Genomic DNA, 8288 nt, shown 5'->3' with positions numbered 1-8288 from the left:
ATTGCTGGCCTTACACACAGAGCTGAACATTTCCATGGCTGATATTATAGTCAAGCAGGGGGCCCCCGAAGGGTCGGCACAGCAGCTGCCTTTGCTGATCCCTCTTTGATCAGCGATGCCCAGTTTTGTAGCTGTTGGGTAGTGAGATTCAGGGAACGGGGTGGTGAGCCTTTGGCTCACACTACACTTTCTGTTGAGTACTTGGGCAGATGTGCACTACTCAGGCTGAGAGTGAAGCCAGCCACTTTGCAAGGGAAATGCACATGGGGACTTCATGGAAAGGTCTGGTTGGAAAATGGGAAAAGAGAAAAAAATAACAAACTATTCTGAGGCAGGATTATCTGGAGGCAGCAGTATTCTGTCTACACAATATCCACTTTCCATTGTGTTTAAATCCCCAGGCCATGTCTTCTGAACAAAGATGGATGCAGCCAGAGCCCCACTTGCTGTAGGTCCATGAAGATTGCCACGCTAGGCTGGGAGAAGGGAAGAAATGATCCATTTCTTTATTGCTCTTCTAACTGTATTAACAATAGGAGCTTTCTCATTTCTTGCCATTATCTGTCCGGGAGTTTAATTTGCCTTCAGAAGGATTTGAAGGCTGGTTTTACGATTTTTTTCATTACAAGATTTTAAATAAATGTTCATTTAAATGACAGAATTCCAGAGTTTCCAATCTTCTTACAAATGAACATTGCAGGCCAATCTAATTGTAACTTTACATCAGGGGATCGGGGGTGGGGGGGGGATATACACTTTCCTGTTACTGTTGTCATTTTACATGCCGATGAGATGCTCTCCAATTAAAATCTAATTATTTTAGAAAAATAATGACCTTACCTTTGTTGTAGCAGCACCATGGATTATTAAAACCAAGGGAAGGTTTTAAATTATTTATTTTTCGCTGTTTACTTTTTGGGTGAGTTTTTTGCTCTTTACTTGGGGAGTGAAAAGAGAAGGGGTTTGTGTGTGCCGATAAATATATATGCACAATGTTTGAGTTGCAAACACAGGGGAATGTTTAAATACAAATTCTCCCTCTTATAATTTTTGTTTTTTTTTTGAACCGGCAGCAGTAAAAGCGAAAGAAAGAAATCACAGAAACATGTCTGCTCAGAAAGAAAGAGGGCTCCTGAGCTTTGCAAGGGCTTTACAAAACTTGGAGACATCAATTGCCCTCACAATTTCCCTTTAAGAAAGTGTAAATATAAATAGCTGCAGATCCTACACATAAGAGTCCAGTGACATCCTCGGCCTTTCATTACATGGTGCAGAAATTGACTCATTGGGTGACTCTGCTTTCAGTCAGAAACCACATATGGTAACTGGAAACCCAGGGAGACTCTGCAGTCTCCATGGAGACAGCACACTTACAACTTAATGTGATCAACAGCTGCTGCAATAATCTTGAAGGATGAAGAAAATGTTTCAAACTGTGCATTGTTTATGGTGGTTCGACTGAGGTTGGAATTTGCTCTGTTGCATCTGGGGCCCGAGTAAATGAAAGCTCAAAGAAAAATACACCGATGTATAGACTGAGGGAGAAATTTCCTTTTCTAGAGGAGATGGATGAGCGTGTGGATAGGGCACAGAACTGGGAATCAGAAGACTGCATTTCTATTCTCAGCTGCAGCACCAGCTTATTTCACATGACCCTTGCCAAGTCACTTCCCCTCTCCTTACCCCCGTTTTCCCATCTGCAAAATGGAGGTAATTAAATTTAGCCACCTCACATGGGGCTTGTGAAGCTCATTTCATTAATATGCCTAATATACTTTGTGGTCCATGGACGGAAGCATGTATTGAGATGAAACCAGTGTGTTTCTATAGGAATGGCTCTAAAAACCTATGGAACTGAATGGAGAACGAGATCCTTTCTCTATATTTTTTTTTCTGTAGCAGAGCCATACTGCTCTATTCAGTTCTATAGAATGGCTTGCAAAGCCTATAGTAAGGTGATCATTGCTTATTTGACTCTATAGGACTTTTCCATACAGATGAGGCTGTCTCATTCTATCTATCTATCTATCTATCTATCTATCTATCTATCTATCTATCTATCTATCTATCTATCTATCTATCTATCTATCTATCTATCTACAGCACTTATATGGCCCCCCATGACTATGCATCTGAACACCTCATAGCCTTTAACATATTTTGCCTCACACCAGCCCTGTGAGCCAGGGACATGCTGCCATCCCCATGTTACAACTGGGGAGCTGAAGCACAGAAAAGCTGAGTGACTTACCCAATGTCAGACAGGCCGTCTATGGCAGAGCTGGGACTTTCACCCAGGTCATCGAAGCTCTGGCCTATCACCAGGGGCGGCTCTAGGCATTTTGCTGCCTCTAGCATGGCAGGCAGGCTGCCTTCAGCGGCTTGCCTGCAGAGGGTCCGCAGGTCCCGCAGCTTCGGCAAACCCCTCATGCCTGCGGGAGGTTTGCCGAAGCCACTGGACCAGCGGACCCTCCACAGGCATTCCTGCGGGAGGTCTGCCGAAGCCATGGGACCAGCGGACCCTCTGCAGGCAAGCTGCCGAAGGCAGCCTGCCTGCCGCCCTCGCGGCAACTGGCAGAGCGCCCCCCACGGCTTGCTGCCTCGAGCACGTGCTTGGCGTGCTGGGGGTCTGGAGCCGCCCCTGCCTATCACCCTACCCACAGGGCCACCTTCCTCCCTGGCCTCAGTTAGATCAGGTTCACCCCAGTGTACCACCTCCTTTGATTTCAGTGGCGTTATTCCTGACAGCAGGCTTGAATCACAGCCTGCTGAAGTCCATGGGAGTCTTTCCACTGGTTTCAATGGGCATTGGATCAGTGGCTAGGGTGACCAGATATCCCCATTTTATAGGGACAGTCCCGACATTTGGAGCTTTTTCTTATATAGGCACCTATTACCCCCCACCCCACCCCGATTTTTCATACTTGCTATCTGGTCACCCTATCAGTGGCACAAGAGAGGCATAAAATCAGGGCCTAGCACTTCAGTGGCAATATCCTGGCTGCCACCTCCTTCAACAGCAGCATCGGGAAGCTGAAGACACTGGTTCGGGGTGGTTGGTGCCAATGTGCTGTCTCGCTTAGTTACGTAAAGCCCATTACGGGGTGAACAGCCTGTGTGGGGCCCAACACATGGTGGGGCAGGAATTTAGCAGCAATTTTAAGAAATAAATGGGGATGGAATTCATCACTGTGACAAGAGGGGTAAAATAAGTCTTAGAAGGCACTTAAATCCATAGGGCGCAGCCTCACACAATGGGGATTGATCCTGTTTGGGCCAGCAAGGAACTGCTGGAACAGATAAAATAGATTACTATCACAGTAGCTGCTAAAGGCCCCAGCTGATGCACCAGGTGATGTACAGACACACAGCGACAGACAGACCCTACTCCAAAGACGATAAATGTAAATAGAAAAGACCAACAAAGGAAGCAGCATTACCCTCTCTGGACACACGGGGGACGTCTTCACAGCCTGGGGCAGTGAGCCTCCGGGCCCAGGTCGAGCGGCTTGGGCTCAGGCTGCAGCACTGGGTTGATGTGGCAGCTCGAGCCTAGGGAAGCAGGGTGGGCCTCAGAGCCCAAGCCGCAACTTAACAGCACTGTCCACCCAGTTATTTTCAGTTCGGTAGCACAACCCCGCGTCTGTGGACCAAGGCTTGGAAACTTGCTGCCGCAGGCTGTGTAGTCACACTCATGGTGACCAGAGGTGCAGAGGAGCTGGTTCTCCATTGCCCTGTGCCCTCTGCAGTCATTTACAGCAGTGCAAAGCAGGGGTGCACCACGCAGTGCAAATGACTCCACAACAGACCAAATCACACAGCAGAAAATCTACAGTGGAGCTGAAATTGCACCTTCAGCTCCAGAGCCCTGGGCCTGTTCCTTACCTATGCGCCCAGCCTTCCTGTCCCCAAAAGTCGTGCCAACTGTGCCACCCCTATAGGGCCACTGGGTGGATCCATTCACATTGGAAACTCCTTCTAGCCACGCAGAGTGGGGAAAGGCTGCTCTGTGGGTGGGTCTAGGTTAGCTGGGCACCTCGCCAACAAGGGATAACACCCCAGCAGAATGGAGCTCCCCGGAGCAGTTGGGTTTCAGGTTGCTGTAAATTACATGCAAAAGACTGTAGCCAACAATATACAACCATAAATATGAGGAACGATTATTGATTAGGCGCTGTCTCCAAATAATGAAGGGAATACATCTCCCTTTCTAAAAGGACAAGGTATTTAATCCAATCAAAGGAATTCCTCTCTGGGGTCCCAGATGAGCTCTTAAAATCAGCCTAATGATTTCTGAAGCCTCCGCTGCTTTGAATAGGACTGGAAATTGAATTAGCTCCGAAAGAGACAGCCCTGGCCAATCACTCAGCGACGCTGAAGGACAGCTTATTGATTTTCATGTTTCAAAAAAATTAAATGATATCCCTTTTTGTTATTTAAAATGCTGCTTAAGCAATTTAGTAATGTAATGTCGGAGGCAAAATTCCAGGGCTCTGAATCGGGGAAAATATTTCCCTTGACAGGAGAGGTAGGTGGAAGGAAGATTTAGTATAATTGCCTTCTCTTCAGAATAATTGATGATGCCATAAATACGGCTATATTTTGCCAGCCAGCTCTCCTCCATATAATTTATTAAAGATATAATAATTAATTATGTAAATAGTTGATATATAATCAACAACAATGGGAGTTAATTGATTTTTTACGTGCAAATTTCTGATGGGGAACTATTGATAAGGTGATTCCGTCACCCCACAAGGTTACGCCCAGGCCTGGAGGAGCAGTGCTGCTGGGTTTTTTGGATTCAGTGCTGGGTTGAAGCCCCTGTCTGTCCCTGAATTGAATTTGCCATTTGCAAACCCCTGGGGTTGTTGTGCATCCGAGACAGAGAACCCCGACTTCAAGAAACTCTGACAATAATTCCCATTCCAAGAAACAATGTTTCTTTCAGTGGGAAATTACTCAGAAATCAACTCCTGCTCCATGGCTTCAGATGATTGGCTGGAATGTGCATACCCTGCACTGGGCTTTGCCTGCTCTCACACCCCCCCCCCAACACACAGTCTCCCTCCTTTTCCCTCCTTCTCTCTCTGTCTCTCTCACACCCACACTTTCGCAGGCCATCTATCCCCTCCTTCCCCAGGGACAGACCTTTCTGTCTCCCCTCTCTTCCACAGCATTGTTGTGGACAGATCTCTCAGAAACGGCTCTAAATCAGGTGAATGGGCCACTATAAATAAAATATTTCTCCCCTCCAATCTTGAACCTGTGCCCAAGCAGCAACTGGGAAATGTTTCAAGTTCCAAAACGGTAATAAGATTCTGTGCTTTGTCACTATTTCCATCTAGCAGGCCACCTCCCTAGCCAAGGCACTCGATCAAAATGTCAGCTGTGACCCGGTGCCCTAAACATCATGCGCTGGGCTGGGGCATGGGTGCCTTGGCAAACCTGGGTCAGAGTCTGGCAGGAGAGCTGTGGGCAGCCAGCACATTTCAGTACTAAGTGCAAAAGGGACTGATGAACCCCAAGACCTAGCTTCCTTCCCCTTGGATAAAGGGAAGCCCATGACTGGGTGGGGAGATTACTCCTAACCCAAGGAGCCACAAGCACAATCCACCTAGAGCCAAGGTCTTACCCTGCATCTGGAGGAAAAGGCTGGTCATGCTAAGCCCTCCTCCTTAGCTATCTCTCTGCGTGCTTATAGTCCCTGGCCATGTCATATCTGAGTGACGCACACACAGACACGTGCTTTCATTAACTCAGGATGACAGTGCCCCTCTGTGCTCCCTATGGCTGGCAGCTTCTTCCAAGACGTGGTGGGGCTGTCTCTCTGCAGACCTGCCACTGCAGGGTCCAGAATCAACCGCAACCCTGGAGAACAGCGCATCCTATAGGCTCTTCGAGGACAAGAGTTATACCCACCGGGCCCAGTTCCTCCCTGGTTTGATTCAAGTGGCTTCGCTGGCATTAGGCCAGCCGTAAATCTGCCTCACCATGTCTGAAGTTCCCTGACCTTCAGCGAGGACTTCAGTCTCCTCTTATCTGGGATGAGTCTGTGCTACTAATTGGAAATCCAATGCTGGCTGGTGGCCAGGTCAATACTGAGCCAGCACCACTCAGCTCCAAAGGCAAAAGGAGGTAGAGCAGGATCTCCTATGTGTCGAAGTCAGGTCCTTCTGCCCAAGGACAGGGGTATCCTTACAATCAGCTGGATAAAGTTTGCCCCAGGTAAAATGCCAGTGGGGTTAAGCCTGGGTGATTTGGGGCCCATATTGAACACAAGCCATTTCCCTGTGAGAAACCAGTGCCTGGAAATGTGTTGGCACTGCCAAACAAGGTTTTTCTGTGTGCAGCAAAGGGGCAGTGAGGGGATAGAGCTCATAACGGTAGTGGCAAAAGAGTAGACAGACTAGTGCTGGGAACTTTTGTCCACATGCACTGTTTGCCTGGCACGCCGCAGTTCTGCAATGCCGCCTGCCATTCCGGCCCTGATCCTTTCCCAAACAAAGAATGACAAGAGTCTGGCATCTTTATGATGCAGGACTAAAGATGTCCACATTTGTGCTCAGAGACCAGGTGGCCTAGTAGTTAGAGTCCAGGACTCCTAGATTCTAATCCTGACTTGCTGTGTGTGGCCAAGGGAAAAGTCACTTCCTCTCTCTGTGCCTCAGTTTCCCAATTTGTTCTTGGTGAAGTATTACTAATGACATCACTATTATTACAATTCACTGGGGAGCCCAAGGGACTTTGAATCCAGTTCTCTGGGCAGAGAGGGAAATGAACCAGGGTTCTGCTACACAATCTGAATTAGAAAAGGACTCCTCCCTCCCCCTGCCTTTACCAAAAGCTGGTCACTCAACTGCCATAGACTCACAGTATCAAATGCTTTGGAGAGATGAGGAACCATCTGTGTCTTGGAGCACTGTTATCCCACACACATTGCATAGGAAAGGAACATGATCACAGGTCATGGACAGGTGGGACACGTTAATTCCTTCCTCAAAATGTGAAACGACTGTGCAGCCACCCTGTTGCAAGCGGATGCTGGGTTAAGAAGCCTGAGGGGTAAACAAGACACATAGGGCACAGTAAACAACCTCTCTGATCCCAGAAGCCGTTTGTCATAGGCCGGGCATTCAGAAGAGCAATCCTGATTGATAGCTCAGCCTATGACTGACTGATGCCACGTGTCAGGGAGACACACTCTGTACACCAAAGAGCAGAAGGTGGTCAGTAGAAAAATACCTCTCCCAGCTCAATGAAGGACCTTCTCCTGTGGCTGATGTTTTCAAAAACTCAGCTACAAGCTCCTCCCGGTATCCTCTGTTTTCTGATGTTGGGGACAAAGTTACGGCTGAAGGCAGAAAGAGAGACCAAGGGGCAGAATGCAGGAAGGGCAGAAGATGGCGCTGATGAAGAGCAGATGATTGCATCATTAAAGAGAGGCAAACACAAAGCTGAAGGAGTCAGTGTGATCTAACAGGTACGGCCATGGATTGGGACTCAGAGGGCTGACTCTGCCATTGTCATTGAGTCATTGTGTGACCTTGGCTAAAGCATTTGACCAGTTAGAGTCTATTTCCCTTTTCTCTGACTTATTTATTTAGGTTTTAAGGCAGGGTTGGCCAACCCGTGCCTGAGAAGGAGCCAGAATTTGCCAATGTACATTGCTAAAGAGCCACAGTAATACATCAGCAGCCCCCACCCATCCCCACTCCCAGCACTTCCTGCCCACCCACAGCCCCGCCGATCAGCACCTCCTGATCAGCTGTTTCATGGAGTGCAGGAGGCAGGGAGGGGAAGGGGAGGGAAAGGAGCGAGGGCATGGCAGGCTCAGGGGAATGGGAGGGAAGGGTGGAGTGGGGGCAGGGCCTGTGGCAGAGCCAGGGGCTGAGCTGTGAGCACCCCCCCCCCCGGCACACTGCAAAGTTGGCGCCTGTAGCTCCAGCCCTGGAGTCGGTGCCTATACAAGGAGCCACATATTAACTTCTGAAAAGCCGCATGAGGATCCAGATACCCAGCTTGGCTACCCCTGTTTTAAGGTCTTTAGGACAGGGCCTGGCTTTCACAGTGTGTTTGCACAACACCCGATATGATGGGGTGCTGACCTTAGTTAAGGACTTCAGGTGCTGTTTCAATACAAATGGGAGTGAAACCACATTGGGCCTGGTCTTCTTTGGCAACATCTAAGCCATTGGTTAAATCGGAGCTAAGCCCAACTGGGTCCCAACCTTGAGGTTTAGGCTGGTGAAGGGGGTCCGAGAAATGGGTCTGGTTTGGGCCCATCT

The sequence above is a fragment of the Gopherus evgoodei genome, chromosome 22 (assembly GCF_007399415.2).
Source record: "Gopherus evgoodei ecotype Sinaloan lineage chromosome 22, rGopEvg1_v1.p, whole genome shotgun sequence".
Lineage (NCBI taxonomy): Eukaryota > Metazoa > Chordata > Testudines > Testudinidae > Gopherus > Gopherus evgoodei.
The sequence above is the reverse complement of the archived record's forward strand: the minus strand, read 5'-3'. Positions refer to the sequence as shown.